The sequence below is a fragment of the Anser brachyrhynchus genome, assembly GCF_964034855.1.
Source record: "Anser brachyrhynchus genome assembly, chromosome: 4".
Lineage (NCBI taxonomy): Eukaryota > Metazoa > Chordata > Aves > Anseriformes > Anatidae > Anser > Anser brachyrhynchus.
Window position 1 is genome coordinate 68,278,173 of NC_137698.1, and position 19,767 is coordinate 68,297,939.

Consider the following 19,767-nt stretch of genomic DNA (forward strand, 5'->3'; position numbering starts at 1 on the left):
TTAACCTTCTCAAAAAAACAAAAAACAAACAAACAAAAAAGCCAACTAAAAATAATTTGATGAAAATTTATTTAACGGAAACTTCCTCCCCTTACAGGAGCAGAAGGATAGTGTGCCAGAGAAAGCACACCATAGGGACATAGGGGTGTGGACTGGGATGGGAGATCCAGTATCATGTGGGGCACCACAGTTCTCAGCCCCAAATAGATGAGGATATGTGTGAAAAGTGCCCAGCTGTACATAAACAAAAGGTCATATTTTTTTCCTCTCTCCTCTGCTTTTTCTCACATGGTGGGGAGAGGAGCGCATCTGGACCAGCATGGTACCTCCCAGTGTTTATGACCTATAGTCACTAACAGTCCAGGTTAATCAAATGAGATATGCCTTGCTGAAAAATTATCTTACCCAATATTTTACCATCCTTTTCTTCTCTGTCACATGGCATAATTTGCATTTCTCCAGGATTTATGCAAAAGCCCACGCAAGGTATAACCAGAGTTATACTGTGTGTGAACATGGATACAAACAGTCATACCGTGGGAGGTCAAAGTCACAACAATCCTATGGCAGATGGGGTCCCACACCTCAGGGTTTAGGGAAAATTATGAAATCAGACTATAAAAACAAATATAAAGCTCTGAATTTTCAAAACTCAGTGAGGTTCTACTGCATTTTAATGTAATTTTACCAATATTAATAAATGCAATTTTTATCGATTGTATTTATATTACCTTAGAAATTCAATGTGTAAAAACTTCAAAGCAGGAATCCTTACAACACCTCCAAGACACAAGAGTTACTTCTGTCAATGGACAGCCAAAGCCAAGATGCTACTCATCCTGTGTGGCTGGGTCGCCTGCATGGTCTTTTGCAGCCAGTGAGGAGCATAACATATATCTCCAAGGAGGTAAACAAACAAACAAACAAAAAAAAACCCTTAATGTTGGAGTTGTTTGGTGTTTTTTTAAGAGTAAAAGAGATGATCCATGGTGGGCAGGGAAAGCCATCATTTTCTAGGCAAACTCCCCAGAAGTTTAGAAAGGGACTTAAGCATTGACTATAGTCAATGGCCTTAGGAAAGGAAGAGCAGCAGTAGATGAAGAGAAAGGTAATAAGGGAAAATAAAAGTGAAACAAACCAGACCTCTGCTAAAAGGTTTAAGTGTAAGACCCAACACACTACCAAGAGATGAAACACATCAAATCACTGTACCCAATAATTTTATCAAAGGAAGCAATGTAGTACAGCAGTTGAAAAGACATCTGGGGTGAGGGCTGAGCAAAAGTGAAAGAAGCTCTTTGTACTTGCTGCCCAAGTAGGCAGTGTGTACCCATACATGGGCAACAAAACAAAAAGAGAAACATCTTCTGTGGAAGGGACTCAAGACTGTGCAAGGGATGTGAAGTAATTTCTCAAAATTGTCCTTCTCATTCAGCAGTGGTGCCTACCAAAATTATGTTCTCTGGCAGGATGAACAACAGACCCCAGCGGGGAGTCAATGTCACTGTCCCTTGCTTTGGGAGCAGTCTGCTCTGGCAGAAATTATGGTCCCATCCATCAGCACTGAGCCTGTTCTTTGTCAAAAATCTGTGCCCATGCAAAGAAAGGTCCAATATAAATACTCTGCATAGCAGTTCCCCAGCTTTCACTCTTTGTCCTCTGAAATATAAGTTTTCCCATTTTGAGGGTTATGTTGCTACCATAATTGATGGTGAAATTTCAACACATGGGAATGCTGCAGCTAGCGCTAATTTAGGTGAGGGTACTGACAGATGTGCAACTACAGCAGCATGGCTGTCAACAGGGTTTTTTCTGTGGCCAACCATAGGAGGTAGTTTTGAAGAAGCCTGTGGTATTCAGGTTTCCTTTCAGCTGGCATCTGGCTACCCTTGGTATATCTACAGTTAGCAAGTTGTTGCATACCATTTTCTGTACATTTCCCTTTGCTGCTTTGCATTTTCGGTCTTTAAACAAACAGCCATTGTCTAGTGGGTCTCAATGTAGAAATAATCTGTGCACCAGAAGTAGAGATGTGGGTTGTGCAGGGAAGGGAGGGTGAAGAGCAGTTCTCCTTCAAGATAATTCTAGGTCTTAACGATTCCTTGTTACGCAGAATGACAACCTCTGTATAAAAATGGATGATTTACATTGGTATTTTTTTTCTAAAAATTGTATGAAACTGAATTACATCACATTTGCCCTAATCATTTATATAATGAAAACTAGTGTTGAATTTCAGCTATCAAGACAAGGTGTTTAATATTGCTTTCTTTAGCCATCAGGGAGGGGTGTTGTTGTTGTTGCTGTTTTTTTTTTTTTTTTTTTTTTTTTTGTTTCAGAGAGCTGACCATATTTCTGATGGATTTAAACCAGCAGGTGTGTATTTTGGTTGTTCAGTTCACACTCTGGTATTTATAGTTTCTGTTAGACTAATAATGAATCTTTGAAGAAGCCCATCTGTTAGGCTGCACAACCGCAACTTTGAAGACTTTAATTTCTTTTGAATTGCAATATTCTCAGCTGCACAATGAAAGACATCTTTTGATCAGTCCATAACATTATAACTTCTCTGCCAGGCTTATTGTACTTACAAATGTCTGATTTGTATGCTCGTGGTGCTTAGAATCTGCATTACAGAGTAACCAGTGTGGAAGCTTCACATATTCTCATGAGACCATCCCAGTCAAAAACAGGTGAAAGAGGGTGGGCAAACATCCCTTCAGATGGTTACAGGCTGTTCTTGCCTCAGCCAGCTGACACTGATAAATTGGCACTTGATAAATTCTCAGTAAGACTGAGGAAAATGTGACGTGAGGATGTTTCATGAGTACTTAAAAATGTGTCAAAGAAAACAGAATTACAGAATGGCTGAGGCCAGAAGGGTGAGGGTGCATTGCTGGTTCACTGCCATCTTGATGTCCACCAGCCCAGCCAGGTCCTTTTCTGCAGAGCTGCTTTCCAGCTTCACTGATGCGTGGGGTTATTTCTCCCAGATAGAGCATTTTGCATATCTCTTTATTAAATTTCATGAGGTTCCTGTTGGCCTATTTCCCTAGCCCATTGAGGTCCCTTTGGACAGCAGCATAAACCAAACCTTCTGTACCCCTCTTACCGCCAGGACCATACCCTGTGGGAGTCTGCCAAGTAGGACCTCAACAGGCCAAAATGAGGAGCAACTTTTAGATGTACAAAGCTTGTGCCATGTAAAAGGTTTAAATTCAACTGTAGCTACAAGGCCCTGAAATGGTGGATAGCAGCTCTAGGGAGTATGATGACTCTCTTGGCAGAGGGCTCAAGAAGTGAATTTTGTTCCTGTTATTGTTGGTTCTGCTTCTGAAGGCCTGACGATTTTTTACTCTCTCTTTATTCAGGCAACCGCCAGACAATGCAGTTTCTGAAGAACTTCTGACTCATGGGGTGAAGCCTGACATTGGGCCAGGATGAAAAAATTGGAAAAGTCTTCTGTGGGAGTCTGTGAACTGCCTTCTCTTCTGAGGGAAAATCTGGTTATATTTGCCCTACATTGTAAAAGTAGAATAATAAAGAGGAAAATGGGCTTAGTTAAAATTGACATTGCTATGATTAAGCAGAGGTAGGTTGTAGGAAAAAAATACTGAACCTTTTGAATAAGTCCATGCACTTTCAAATGACTTGTTTTTACATTTCCTGAAAGTAACTTAAAAGAAGAATAAACACCAAACAAATGAGAAGAAAACATTCTGGTTTAGTTGAATGGCAAAGAATTTATAGTTATTTTGTTGAAAAAAAACATTGTCTTATTTCAGGCCAATTAAAAAAAAAAAAAAAAACAACCAGCAACTTTTTTCTGTTGTTCAGCCATCAATCCAACAATATATTTATTCCTAAACTTCTCACTGTTCTTCAAAAACTGGGTATGTCTGAAAAAAAGAATAAGATATTTATGATTTATTTATTTATTTTTACACAGAAATATAAAAAAGCTCATGTGATATAGATCCAATTTACCTTAAGAATGCTTATATTTTTACTGTGGTGAACACTACAGAGATACAGGACTTGGACAAAAGATAATATAGTCTCTCACAGATTAAAAATATACATCATTTTAGTATAAATGATGTGGACATGCAAGATGCACGTTGGATGTTGAATGCAATTGGTTTCCTAAACAAAATTGGCAAGTGAAGCATAAGAGCTACAGCATCAAAGCCTCAAGAGAGCTTCTCTGCTGTACCTGCTGTCAATGAAGAAGTGTTATCTTTCACATTCAGACCATTTATTGCATTGGGCAGTCTAATTTTTACTCTGCCAAGTGATGAATATTCTTTTGCTTCTTTTGGGAGACTATTTGACAGACTAATACTCTTGTCCTCAAAATTTTTTTCTTAAAAGTCACCTCTGCTTTTCCTTTCATCTGTTATCATTGTGCCATCAATGATTCGTTTCCTTTTAGATAGTATCAATCTACCCAGCTAAATTTGCAGAGTCGTTTATTTAGGGAGTTTTGCTTTATGAAATGGAGTTAAGCAGGTGTTTGTTTTCAATGGTCTGATTTAGAGAAATCTCTCAAATCCATCAGATTTAATTTCTACCAAGTTAAATTCTAATATTTTTCTTTCTTAATATTTTGAAATTTCTTTTCAAGCAGATCATTTGAAAACTAATTTCAAATACAGGATTTCTCTATGAAAGCTATAATCTCTCTGGACAATACCCACAAGACAAGTTATACGAGGCTCTTTTGCGTTAATTATATTTCATCTAAGAGATTATCCAAGATACATGAGAAACACAAATAAACTTTGCATAGCTTTTGCCATATCCTTCATTCCTTCTAAGCACTTTCCAAATGATACCCAAAATATTATTCCAAACATCATTTCCAAATGATATTTCTAATAGTGTTTCCCCACTAATTGTGCTATGCAACAGAGGCATGTTCTGCATTGTTCATCTCTATTGCAATACATGTATTTTATCATTCAAATCCTTTCAGACACTGTCGTTTCTCTCCCTTACATTCTCAATCACATTTTAACACACAAACTGACGTCCACAGACATTTGGATGCACACACACTGCAGGCAACCTAAATGTCCAACTTCTCTTATTGCTGGGAGTAGAAAACTTCATGTAATGTTGTGATATTACCTTATCTACTGAGCCTGAGGAATTGGCCTATCTTTTATTGACTTTTATTACCTGTTGCACTTTGTTACCCATTGGGAGGGTAGGATATAGGTACCTGAGCAATGGGATTCCCTGACTTCTCTTTCAAGAAGGTGGAGAGACAGAGGAACCAATTCTGCAGCCAGCAACTAGAGACCTAAATAAAGTCATGAGGGAGATGGGTTGAAATTCTTGTTATAACAGACCATACATGGCACATATCTAAGCCAGTGCTCTAATCCAGACAGCAAGTGAGGCGTGCGCTTATGCATCGGTGTCGATTATGCTCTGAATTTTCACAGGTGTTTAAGAGAACTGGGACACCCAAGCTCCAAATTGGCCATGGGCTGTTCTTATAAAACATAAAACTTGGTGGCAGTTACAGAGTTTGTGCTCTTTGCCATCTCCTCTCTGTTGCCATCTTTGACGTTTTCGTTTTGAAGAGATAATTTTCTATGAACATTGAATATTGCTATACTTATAGGGTTGCTCTCAGATATTTAACTTTATTATTTTCTTAAAAAATAGCATTTTAGAATGCTATTTCAGTCCGTATGGACCTTTTAAAGAAGGTAGTGTTCAAGACTGCAACTTACCAACTGATATTGTAATGTTTATAACTGATTCAGATTCAACAGCGTCTTTGGTAACATATAGGGAGGAAAAGCCAAGTGGTTTATGTACCTAGAAGTTTATAATCAGATCCAGCTGGACCCAGAGTACATCTATAAAGAAAAGCAAAACAAAAAGTAGCAGCCAGGCAAAAGTCTGAGCAGTTTCATAAAACTGGCGATTACATTCTTTCAGCTGCAAACCTGACTCATTTTTACCCTCAATTAATGTTGAGGGGTGAAGCACATACTTAAGCAAAATAACATTGTAGTTTGAAAAGTTTTCTTTTTAATTGACTGAAATTTTCATACTGTTGGACATTTTTTTTTGTAGAATATCAGTCCACATTTCAGCAAATATGAATCATTAAAGCTCCACAAGCTTCAGCAGGAAGAGGTAATGCTCAAATTGATTTTGATGAAGGATTGAGTCTAGGCCACTGCTATGAAATTGTAATTTTGAAATTAGGCAATCTTGGCTAAAATACTGTTTTATTTCTCTGGTATACATTTAATCGATACAGTGAAATCATTACCTTTTTTAATTATTTTAATCAGGTGGCTTTCATTCCCTTTTAGTTACATTTCAAGAATAATTCCCTCTGCTTTATGAATCTGGGTTAAACCTTAACTTGTTTGCTGCTGCACTGTGGCATACCTGTTTGCAGCCTGTAAGTTAATGTCATCACTTTAAGAACAGCTGTAATATGGATGTCTGCTAACACACCAAATTGCTATGTTCAGAAGGGTTAGTTGAAAGCCTCAAATTAACATAACATACAGATGGCCTTCAATAAAGAGCAATAAAAGGGTTTGCGGTTCAAAAGTAATTTATGGCTGAAACTGTTGTCCCTGGCAACACACCTACACACTTTGTGGAATGTATTACTGTTTCGTCTGCCGGAAGGGAAAAAAAAAAAAGAATATTTAATGAAAATAAAGTTAAAGTATATTATTAAAAATGGGAGAGGAAAGAATTTGGATTAACATAGTCTTTCACTATTTTTGTTAATCCTAATCAAGAGTTATCATAGAAGTATCTGTTAAGTTTTAACTCTGTATAGTAGATGTTCTATCTTGAGAAGAGAGAATTAGAAGATAATAATTTGGGTCTTTAAATAACATCCCCACAGGAACATATCTTGAGGTGTTTCTAGATGTCCTTTTTCTCTTTTAAGATGAAAATTCAGAGCTGCTTTCAACGGTTTGTAATTGTATAGCTGTCAATTTTCCTTTGCAAACCGCAGGATAAAACATTAAAAGTAATATAAAAATTCATGAAAGATAAAAATTAAAATTATGAGCACAATGCTGACGAGGAAAGGTTATTACTGAAGCACTTTGATAAGAATATGTTCTCTGCATTTTTTCACCTGGAAATGCCAGAGTTTCTAGACTGAAACACACATAAATATTTACCGTGTGCTCCTGATAGCCGTGCGATAACTCTGTCTTGAAGCTTGACCCCATCATCTGCTATGTGTCACCCACTGGGTCTGTTTCTAATACTTTAAAACTCACCAACTTTAAAGCAGCACCAAATAAAAGTAAACAGAAGTCTTGCTTGTATATTCTTTTGTTTTCCAATGACTTCCCCACCACACTACTCGTTCTCTCTTCCCCTATCTGAGCGGTTACAGAGGTTTAAGGTTTAATTTTCTAACTGGCCTTGCACAAATATTTCCTTCTGGGTATTCGACACAGTGTAAATAGATAAATCTCATGTTTGGGCACAGAGGCTGTTCCCTGAGGATGCCCAGCAGACCTCCAGCTGTTTGGAGGCTGTGGGAGCTTTCCCTTGTTTTCCAGCTAGACGAAGCTTGGGAAAAACATGGAAGACCTACATGGAAAACCCATGTTTGTCAATTTGTGGAGAGCCCCCACTCTTCTGAAAACAGCAAAAATGAGGTTCAACAGAGTCACAAGAGAAATATGATAAGGAAGGTATTGTGGATTCACACAATTTTTATATGAAACAATGTTTTTTTGTTTGTTTGTTTGTGTTTGTTTTTTTCCAGGTCTGGACAATTCTTATAAACAGACCTAAGTTACAAGGATTTTTAAGGTATTTCTGAAGCTGATTTTTGGACTGAAATTGGAACACAACCAGGAAAGGGGAATCTGATCACTGACCCCATTTTCCCAGCCATACCATATAACGCCTGTTAGGCAATTGTACATATATTGTGCTATGAATACATATTTCCAACATATCAGAGATTATACTGCTCTTATTATATCTTAAATTTAGCTCAAGTCTTGCTCCTTTTGCACCATTTAGACTAGACCTTCCATGCTTTTGCTCTTAGGAAATTTCATGTTTTTTTTTTTTTTTTTTTTTTTTTTTCTGGCCTAAATACACTCAAGATCTATTTATAGTATCTATTTATGTGTTTATTCCTGTGCCAGTATTATCCTTCAATAGAGAGTGCTCTTATCCTGTCTATATTTATACGATGATTGCATCCTATTTTCACCTTTTATGTTTTGAGACTGAACAAACCAATTTGCCTGTCTCCTTTCATGTGGATGACTCTCTTTACCTCTAGACTTTCTAGTAGGCTGTTCTCACAGTGGACCAAATTACAATATTTGTAAATATGGTATTGAACAGTAGTCAGGATTATTTTCCTACTAAACCCAGCAGGTTAGGCAATGTACTATGTCACCATTCATCAACATTCATGTGTAGGCAAGTATGACCCAAACCTTTTTTGCTTTTAAAAAATGCTTAGTCTTACAGAAAACTTAAATATTCTTTCTCTGCCACCTCAAATTCTTAAATAGATTTCACAGAATCACAGAATCATCTAGGTTGGAAGAGACCTCCAAGATCACCAAGTCCAACCTCTGACCTAACACTAACAAGTCCTCCACTAAACCATATCACTAAGCTCTATATCTAAACGTCTTTTAAAGACCTCCAGAGATGGTGACTGAACCACTTCCCTGGGCAGCCTATTCCAATCCCTAAATTTTTTTCAATGAAAGGAAAAAATAGTTCAAATGTTGTTGGAAAATGTTTAGCTACCAAATAAACACAGATGGATACTGTTAATCGATATTGGAAAGTTTAGAGGAACTGCAGATCAGCAAAGCTTGGAAACCACCCTGATATACTGGTTTTGGAAAACGCACTCCTTGGTTATGATCTGAGTAACTTCACAGTCTAGCTAAAGAATTTTTAAAGGAAATATTTTAGAATTCATTTTTAATCAGCCAATTGATTAATAATCTAATCAACATTCTCAAGTCTTGGAAAACTGTTATCAGTGAATAAGTGATACCTGGTGAAAAGTATGAAAGGGACAATTAGCAACTGAGAGTTAATTAAGAGTAAATATGAAATCCAATACATGATATTAACATTTGCTAACTAGAAGAAAAGATTAAAGCTGTTCAAAACTTTAAAAATGCTATAGAAATGTGTGTAAATCTTTTATAATTTTTTCACTGAAAATTAAAGTTAAAATCAAAATACTGTTTCAATTATGTTTCAATTTATATTTTATGTCTGACTTTCCTTTCCTTGCCTTGCCTTGCCTTGCCTTGCCCTGCCTTGCCTTGCCTTCCCCTTTCCCTCTTTCTTTCTTTTTTTCTTTCTTTCTTTTTCTTTCTTTCTTTCCTTCTTTCTTCTTTCTTTCTTTCTCTTTCTTTCTTTTTCTCTTTCTCTCTTTCTCTCTTTTTTTTTTTTCCCATCTCCCCTCTCTGATAAGCCTTTTAAATTTCCCTGCTACAAGCAAGACAGTGAAAAAGAAATGTGGAATAAGCATACCCTCCCTGCAGCCTTCAAATTTTGGACAGAAAATTTATTGGTGAAAACTAAGAATAATATTTTTTCATTAGTTTAAATTAATTCATTAACTTGCTTTAAACTTGTGACTTGTAGAGTTATTTATTACTCTAAGCAGCTATACCAAGGCGGCATAAATGATTCAGTTAACTTTAATTATGTTCAAAATGTTTGAGCTGCTGATCCTAAAACAGGGATCCATATAATAAACTCTACCACTCACATATTAATGACCATTTTTAACATCATTTTAGCTTTTTTTTTTTTTTTTTTTAAATTAGAACTAACTGTAATTTCCAGAAGCTGTGTCTTTCATTTCCTCATGGAATTCAGGACAGTGTGAAACTGTGAAACTGCCTTCTGAGAACTCCAATAAAAGCAATTTTATCACAAAGACATTTTAACCAAAAGAAACCAGCAGTGAAAGATCAATCTTTAAGAAGTCCTCTTTGTTCTCCTAAACGGCATTATTACAGGAGATTTGTCCCTGGGAAAAAGTTCACAGAAGACACCCCATCACATTTCTTCCAGATTTCCTATCAAATAAAAACGCAGTGGCAATAATCCTGGAGTGGCTGCATAGCTGTGCGTGCAGGGTTCTTTGGACAGAAACATCTGCCTTCATGGTTGTGGTGGTTTTACTCGGGTGGGCGGCCGAGCTCCACCACAACTGCTCTCTCACTCCCCCTCCTGAAAGAGGAAGGGGGAGAAAATACTATGAAAAGGGCTCAAGGGTTGAGATAAGGCTGAAGAGATCGCGCAGTAATTAATGTGACGGGCAAAACAGACTCAGCATAGGGAGATAGTAAGATTTATTGCTAATTACGAACAAGCTAGAGAAGCAAGAAACAAAGGAAAGAAACCAAAAGCACCTTACCCCCCATCCACTCTCTTCCACCTCCTCCCCCAGAGCGGTGCAGGGGAACAGGGGTTATGGTCAGTCTATAGCGCTTCTTCGCCGCCGCTCCTTCTCGGTCACTCTCATCCCCTGTGCTGTGGGGACCCTCCCACGGGATGCAGGCCTTGCTGAACTGATCCGGCGTGGGCTGCCCACAGGCAGCAGCTCTTCAAGAACTGCTCCAGATATGGGTCCGTACCATGGGGTCCATCCCTCAGGAGCGAACTGCTCCAACCTGGATCCCCCACGGGCAGCAGCTCCTGCCAGGTCACCTGCTGCTGCGTGGTCTCCTCTCCACGGGCTACAGGTCCGGCCCGGAATCTGCTCCAGCAGGGGTCTTCCACAGGCCGCAGTCTCCGTCGGTGCAGGTCCACCTGCTCCACCGTGGTCTCCTCCACGGGCTGCAGCGTGGAACCCTGCTCCACCGTGGTACTCCATGGGCTGCAGGGGGTCTGCCTGCTTCACCATCATCCTCACCACGGGCCGCAGGGGACTTCTGCTCCGGCGCCTGGAGCACCTCTCCCCCTCCTTCTTCACTGACCTTGGCACCTGCAATGCTGTTCCTCACTCCTCTCACTCTCCCAGCTGCTGTGTGTGGTGCAGCGTTTTTTTTCCCTGTCTTAAATATGCTCTCAGAGGTGCAAAACAACATCGCTTATTGGCTCAGATCTGGTCAGCAGCAGGGCCCTTACCAGACAAGGGACAGCTTCTAGATCCTTCTCACAGAAGCCACCCCTATGGCCCCCTGCTACCAAAACCTTGCCACGTAAACCCACTACAATGGTCTTGAAAAGAACGAACAATTACCTGTAGAGGGGGAGCAATTCGGAGCACTTGCAGTTCGGGTACCTGGTGAAGAGATGTTCAGGCTTTTAGCTGCAACCAGAGCCTGAACTGTCCTTCCAGGCAGAGGTTAACCTTTGAGGATATCCTTGGTGTCCCTCATTTCTGTTCTTTGGAGGCAAGTCACACTGGGAGGTTTGCTGAGCACTGAGGCTGTGGAGGACATACAGGGACGCTCCAAGGGAAATTGGGAGTGCAGAGGAGGGGTCTGTCAGGAGCAGTCCCTCAGCCAGGCTCAGGCACCACAGCACCTTCTCCCTCTCCTTGAAGGCAGCCTGAAATTCTCTGTGCTCTAAGCCTGGGCTGTCTGGAATGAGACTATTCACTGAAAGCTCCCTTTTGCTGCATTTTGCTCCCACTGCTGTTTTGTCTTCATTTTTTTCCTCGTTATTTTGGTGGTATAACGTTGCTTAGGAGGAAGGTTATTTTTCATCTCAATTTCTCCTAGTTAATGTACATTTAAGGCTGGCAATACTACAACAATATCTATAACAATCTTCCATGGCTTATTTTTAACATCTGCAGTTTTTACTTGCCCTGTATCAGTCTCCATCTCCTTCCTTTCCACTTGAAAATTCCCTCTATCAGAAGAGGCCTGTGCCTCTATCAGTATGGTCTGTGGCATTCATTGCAACACGAGTCCTTAGCACAGTATGATTTGGCAGTGGTAGCTGTAGCCATACAGTAACATTTCCTGAAACCAGTGAATAATTACAGAGCATTGCTTGTCTGCCATTTTAGAGATTCAGCTCTAAATAAATACCCAGCTGTATGAAGGCTCTCATTTTCCAGAACCTTACCTGGAGTCTTCCTCATGTTTTATCCCTCAAAACTTCCTGGGTCTCTGAGCTCATACTGTCAAAAGCTGAGTCTTTCGAGAAAACTGGAAATAGCCTTCATTATTTTGTATGGAGAAAACCAAGCTTTCAGTAGGAGGACTGTGTGGGTTCAAGTGGTATCAGAGTCAGCAGTGGTGCAGCACATACACAGTTGGATTCCCTTTCTATCAGCTTTATTTTGAGTGATGGTAACATTCTCTTAACATTATATAAATAATGACCTTTCTTTCAAGAATGTGAATGTTTTCTCTTGCATTGTATTTTGAAAGATTTTTAAGTGACTTTAACTTAACTTTTTTTGAGATTTATTGTTTTTCTAGATTGACATATTAGAAGTAATGTGTTGTGCTACCAAACAAAGATGATCAATAAGCCAAGAGTTCTTTGAAGTACTGTGCCCACATCAATGAGCAGTAGGTACAAATGTCAAAAGCTTTCAAAAGCTTACATGCTTTTGAAACTTATAATTCAAAGACTACGCTCATCCTGTGCACCAACAGACTGCAACACCTAGAAGCTCACAGAGACTGCCACTGCCCTGAAGACAGAGACAGCCTGGTTCAAACGGATTGAATCCCCACTGGATCCAAGGCTGAGTCTCATCTATGGGCTGTTTGCATGCAATTCAACATTTTGTTGGACCAAAAGAAAGCTTTCTGCTTAAGAAGCATTGAAGTACTCATTAGAAGTGAGTTTTAGGTTGAGAAGATCCTTTTAGGGTGTTTGAAATGTTAAAACTTTCCCTTTCTTGGAGCAAGTGTCTGGTCCTGACTGGTTTCTTTTTCACAAGCAAGCGAATGTCTGCAGCTGTAGAACAAGACCTCTGCTGATCATTTAAGAGAAACAGAAGTTCAGAAGTTCTGAATAGCAAATCAATCCGTGCTATTTACCTGAAGTGGTTTTGGTAAAGATAGTTAATGATTTTCCATTTAAAAGCCAAGTCTCAATGTAATGCACTTTCAGGACATCTTAAATGCTCTTATTTTGCCAGGGGGTGGGGGACGGGAGGGTGGGGTGTGTGTAGTTTCTGCTCTGCTTTCAAAATGCAAAGACATGCATACATAATGAAGCATGAGCTATATCACTTCAGTTTAAGTAACATGCTTAGCAAATGTCACTCATATCTCTTTATTGCATTTGCCTACTGCACTTCAGTTTAGAAATGCACTGATGTAGAATCTCCCCTTCTATTTAGAATCATAGAAACATTTAGGCTGGAAAAGACCACTAAAATCATCAAGTCCAATCCAATTTCCTGCAAGTCATAGGATTTTATTTTATTTTTTAAAATGATCTGCATAAATGAATTTATTCGCACTGTTAACCTTTAAATAAAACTCCCATTACTGCAGTCAGTCAGTCACCTAATTGGGCTTTCCTAATCTGCTTCAGCTCATTACCAGTTCCTCCATCTTTCATATCAGCCTCTCCTGTGGTGGTAAACTGAAAACCTACCACTGCACCCAGGCCACAGGCAACTGAGGTTGCCTGGGCAACCAATATACAGAAATTGGACATGTGTCTGGTGTCAGGAGGAAAAGAAAACCTCTAAAAGAAAAAAAAAATCAAATACCTTGTCATTTGTAAAACTGTTTGTAAGTATTCCAGGATAGCTCTGTACCACTGTTGGAGGAGCAAGTCACATCTGCCTTGTAGTGAGAGCTACAAGAAACTGAGTTTAGCAAAGGGAAGGTTAATATGACCACAACCTAGAATTACCCAGAGAGAAAATGATTTCTGATACAATAAGTCTTTCTATTTTAGAAGAAAAAGTGTAACAGTATCTGACAGCCAGATCTTGCTGAAGCTAAATACATTTAAATGAGAAATAGTGTATGCATTTTTAATCAGGAGAGTGGTTAAGCTTTGAAGAATCTCACCTAAGAATTTGTTACTCCTTCACCCTATATCTTTATAATTGTCTCTTTCTATAAGATTTTCTTCAACTTCTGGATAAAACGTGGATTTCACAAAGGTATCACTCTCCAAGTCAAATAGTGCCTCATGGATTAAAGTCTATAATGAGTAAACAGAGCAAAAGAAATAATCATCAAAAAAGTTATCACATATTCCTTACAATGAATAAATACTAACATGCTGGATCAGACCAGTGCTCCATCTAGTTTGCTGGTTTTAATTTGCTTATACCCTGACTGAGGTTGACAGAGAAGGATTTTTTGCAGTATGCAGTTCTAGCAATCGCTTGTCTCCATATCAACACTGATACATGAAAAGATGGCCCTGGCTATGAATGTGGTATAATATTTGCACTCTTCTGTAGCTTCGTATTTGCTTTCATGGTAAATGTATACACTCCAAGCATTTGTGTCATTCATTTTTTTGCCTCCTTAGAGACAAACTGTTGTTTTATAAATCACTCTACAGTTAACTGACTTCCGTTCTAATTGACAATTTTTTCCTTACTCGAATTAAGCCCCAAACCTTAACAACTAGTGTGGACATGTGCAGGTTTTCAGTGGCCAGAGATCAAATCCAACAGTATGTCTTTTTGATTTTAAGCTGTAGCCCATCCGTGATGCATTTTCTGGTTTCCAATGTTGAAATATTGCCCACATTTTCATTCCACTAAGAGACAAAAATCTCAAGAAAACAGCTGGGGTAACTTCAAAGATAAATCTAAAACCTACTGCTGACCACAACTTATGCCATGAAAACTGGTTACTAAGTTACTTGAAAAAGTCATTTATAGCTTGCAATTTTTTTAATCATTCTGCTTAAATGTCTGCCTGCTTTTTGAAGTTCTGCTTGTACATCAGCCGTATCAGTAAAATTCATTTTGCATAGAAATGGGAAATACATAAAGCTATATTTAAAGGGGATCTCATCAAGCAACATCTGTAGAAATAGAAGTTTATTCTGACTTTGGTAACATCAACTGAAAATGAAAGTTTACTGTTTACATTTAAGTAATTATATGTTACTGTGGAAGAGTTTTGTATTAAGTCATAGAACACATCCAATATCTTCTAAGAAACTACATCTGCAAGAATACCTTTCCTCCCACATACACACTCAGTAGTATTATAGTTCACTGCAGTAGTTTGATGAGAGTTGAAACTGTTCAGAATATATTTTGGAGGATAGATATGCTATAAATATATATTTACACTCTGTGAACTCAAAACTGGCTAATCAATTTTCCTTTGTTCCAGAAGTAAAAATGCTGAGAAAAATGTTGAAATACATACATACATACATATATATATATATTTGATGTGTTATTTTTTGGGCAGTTTTGTTGCTGGTTTAATAGGAGAGCCAGCCCTCAGACTTCCCCATTTGGATGGGAGACAACCTCATAATAATAATAAAGAATAAAGGGAATGATTAACAGCACCCTGTCCTCAGAAGCCTTACTTTCCTCCCCCTCCCACATTTCTTTTTTTTTTTTTTTTTTAAATCTCAACTACTTCCAATCCAGCAAAGCATTAAGCACACTCTTGCCTGCCACATTAGGTAATGGGTAGTACCTTTATCATTTTGGTTCAGGAGTCCCAGGTTTGACCTTGTGAAAGTTTTAAGACAATTACTGAGAAGAAAATGCACAAATAGCCATGGGGTTATTTTTTCGTTCCCTTCTGATGATAGCACTTAGAAATAAAGGAGTTGCTCTTAATTCAGAGTGATGAATTAACGTGCAGGTAGGTGTACAGGGATGTCTGTAAGCTGCTGCCATTTTCCTCTCCCCTTTTTAAATCTTTGCAGATTCACAATGACTCTTTCTATACACAAATCAGTTTTGATGCAAAGTTTATCATGTTACTTTTCCATTCCAGGACACATGGAAATAGAACATTAACATTTGTATGTGTACTCACTATGCTAAGAGAAAAATCTTTTCCTTCTGCAGATGTTCAGACAAGAACATTATTGGCTAAACAACGCTGAATTTGTATTAAAGTCTATTTTTTTTCCCTTTCTGGACCAGATCCTGAAAAAAAAAAAATCTCAACTTAGACAATTCCAACATGATCAAAAGATTTTGCTGATTTATGACAACCTACAAAGCTAGACCAGAAGTTTGAAATCAATCAGGTGTTTAAGACATTAAATTATATTTTCTGCATTGTATGAGAGTAAAGTGGTTATTTTAGTGGAAATTGATTATGAGACGGGAAAATACAGATGGGTGGGAAGAAGCCAGAAAAGAAAGGGGGAAAAAAAAAAAAAAGAAAAGCTGAAAAGTGCTGCAAAAGAAGGAGAAAAAGGAGGAACAAAGAGAGGGGGAAATGACAAGAGCTGAATCACCTGCAAATATGAGTTTCCAGCAAGAAATGACAACTAAGAGAGCAGAGGAAAACAGATGGAGGAAGGAAAGTAAAATTAAACCAAGGAGAGATAAGGATAAGTAATATAGAAATTACATTTCATTCTTAGCACCTAAATTGATGGGTTTAGGAACAGTCTCACTGTATAAATGGTCTGCTCCATACCATAATCATTTATTGATGTTGACCTGCTGCACAGTATTCCCCCTTAGTCTCTACTCTCTGTCCTTGTTAAGGTACTTTTAATATTGATGCATGACATACTCTGTGTAGATTAATGAAGTCTACATAGGAAGTGTATGTTAATTTGACAGACTACTCAGACTTGTCAGAAGTCAATGGGAGGTCTTTGTAGAGACAAAGTTACTCTTGTATTTTTCTCCATAGAACTTCCATTGTCTAACAAATGAGCAGAACAATACAGAGGAGTTAGCAGAAAAGGCTCATTTGTGTGCTTAATTGGAGACAATTTGGAGAAAAAGATGTTTTGTGTCATGATTTTATGCTTCATCAAAAAGCAGGAACTCATGGGTTGAAGAGAACCAGAATAAGAGGAACAGCTACTTAAATTTTGGAATTTCATAGGCATTGAATTTTTGAATTGTTTGTTCTAAATAGAGGGCATTGTTTGTTCTAATTCAAAACAGAAATTAAAATATAGAAATGTGATGTTAACTTTCAGCTGCGTCATCAAAAAGCCTATGCTGTTATTACACTGCTCACTGTCACCTGAGAGCAGTGACTTGCTGGTTTACCTGGAGACCATCACTAGAGATGGAATATGACTTACTACTAGACTTCCACCAACAACACAAAAGAAGTGAGAAACCTTTAAACTTGGGCAGAGAGCACAGTTTCACAGCCCTGACTGTCTGAGCTTCTGTGGGGTATTTCAGGTTTACCTCTGCATTGCACCATTCATCCTACTTCCCCCCAAACCTCATTTGCTTTTTAAACTATGTTCTGGTTTTTTTTTTTTTTTTTTTGGTTTTTTTTTTTTTTTTTTGATTTATAGTGTACTATCTCTTCTTTCTTCCATGGAGTTTGGCATTTCACCTGTCTGGGTTCCACTCTTAGCTTCTTATTTGGTACCTCCCCATGATATGACTTTTTTTTTTTTTCCTAGATTTACCATCCTACCACTTTTACTCTTCGGTAAATCCCTGAACTCCACAGCCAGCCTCCCTTCTCATCCTTTGCTTTCCAACTGCCTGGGCCTTAAAAGCATGAACAGGCCTTAACATCCCTGACTGGCCTGCCTTGGGACCGGTCCTCAACCTTTGTCAATGGGCCCAGAATCCTTATTTAAGCTCAAACCTCAGTCTGACCTGAGCTATGTTGTAGGTGTATCTGTCTTTAGTTCACTTTTATTTTGGCCCTGTCTTCCGGATGAATGTTCGACATATGTTGTGACTTTATTTCCAGCCCCAACTCGTGATGCTCCTACATGGACTGTGGAGGCTACCATACTGTTTGTACAGCTCTTTGATTTGCTGGGCAAAAGTCCCACTGGTTGCACTCCTGCCCCAGCTTTGATGACCCAGAAGCTGTGGGAAACCCAAGTAGCTGAGTGAGTACAGTAAAGGAAGTACAGCCAAATAGTGAAAACAACCTTGCAGTTGCTAAAAACTGAATCAATATGAAAACAAAATACAGAATCACATTTCAATTGCTCATAGTGAAATATACAACAATATCCACTGACCACTCTGGTACTGTTAGAATAAAATATCTTTTTAAATGTAGAGGGCTTAGACTAGCAGGAACTTCATTTGATTTTGATCTAGCAATACGGAAGTGCATAGCCTTAGTTGCAAGACTTGTAGTATTTTATTACAAGATATTTCTGAAAGAAATTTAGAAAAATCTGTATCTATTGAGTTGATAAATGTCTTATTGACTTCTCAAGCTTTTTACAAAAAATAACATTTAACCCTAGTGACAATTCAATCCTATAAACATCACAAAACTATATGATTTGGTCTGTGTGATTATCAGTTTTCAGAGCATGTTGACATGTCAATTTCAAGATTTTCTGCCTCAGGTCAATAACTGGGGCATGTAGGTTTTTAGATTTAATTATTTTTTCTCCCTTCAGTTTTGTTTTTACTAAGCTGGGCCGATGGACTGGCAATGCTGCGGCAAAATAAAAACGTATACAAAGCCACTTTGACGAACTTGTTATAAGTTAGCAGAAGGAATTCAAATTAAATTTAACCTGGCACATTAAACTGGACAGCTCTAGAATATAAGTAGGTTATAATTACTGTCTGATTAGCAAGTACTTTCTTCAAACAATGATGTCCTGACAGCTACTATCTTAGAAGGAAGCCAAGGAGTCAAGAAAGAGGCTTCAAGCAGAAAGATGATGTTATGCACAAGTATTTTCTTAGCTATAATGTTCAACTCTTTCTTTCAGTTTTAACTACTTAATTGTTGCAATTTTCTTTCTCAATCTGTTTAGCTGAAAATTACCTAATACAATTTCCACCACTTCATTACATCAGTACTTCTTGTGTGCTCATTCAATTCCCAGGATTCATGGGAACTTTCAAGTCTGTTTAAAATCTCCACCAATTTCTAGACTTTCTGCACATAGATGGAAAAGCTGGAAATCTATATAAAAATCAGTCTTGAAAACAAGTAGCAAAACCTGAGACAGAGGTGCAGGTGTTTTCTTTCTCTCACTTCCAGCTGAATAGCAACTTCTGTCTCTCTTTCAATAACACGTTTTACTACATGGTAATGGATTGTTTTGACAAATGCTTTAATCCATAGATCCATGTATAGAGTACTGTTCTTCTTTGGGTTTGAATAAGAACAGCAATGTGATGCTCTTCAAGTCATAAAGAAGGAGCTTCAGATAACTGTTGTGGATCTGATGTAGCAGACTTTGTAATGGTTATAAAATGATCGCCCTCAACTGAAGGATGGACTTGGAGCTGGTGTACCTCCTTGGTTCATCTAGTGTTAAATTCACTACATCCCCAAGTGCTCATCAGGATTTTCTTGAGCCTGGAATTACTTGTTAGGCTGAGACACACTTGAACCCCCCTTGTCTTGCAAGACAGCATAGCATAAGTGGTGGCTGAAGGGTGCTTGGGGATAGAGGAGAGCCTGAATATGCCTGGGGTGGGCATGTGAGCAGCTGAACGCAGTTGAAATCGCCTCTTCAGACAAGCACAATTTGCACCTGAAGAGGAAGAGATAGTTAAAGCCATAGCAGTGGTGCATGTAACAGGCTCCTTAAGCTCTCTGTGCTGAGATCAGCCAGTCACAGAGCAAATTCAAGAGAAAAGAAACATTTGCTGTTTCTCTACTCATCTGCTGATATAAAGGTGTG

The 19,767-nt window shown here is 38.4% G+C and overlaps 1 protein-coding gene and 1 long non-coding RNA gene across 6 annotated transcripts in view; one reads left to right on the forward strand and one right to left on the reverse strand.

Moving 5' to 3' along the window:
- Positions 1–905: 905 nt before the first annotated feature.
- Positions 906–11,610, reverse strand: LOC308194559. The gene is made up of 3 exons (XR_013950667.1): positions 10,433–11,610; positions 5,185–5,876; positions 906–3,899 (listed from the first exon to the last, which is right to left on the reverse strand). It is a non-coding gene; the product is annotated as an uncharacterized lncRNA (long non-coding RNA).
- A 7,150-nt stretch (positions 11,611–18,760) lies between these two features.
- The window catches only part of LOC308194034 (uncharacterized protein), a 35,071-nt gene continuing 34,064 nt past the window's right edge, over positions 18,761–19,767 (forward strand). For all 5 annotated transcript variants that reach the window (XR_013950188.1, XR_013950189.1, XR_013950190.1 and 2 more), the window contains exon 1: positions 18,761–19,762. The gene's annotated coding sequence lies outside the window, so the exon portion shown is untranslated. The remainder of the gene's footprint in view (positions 19,763–19,767) is intronic.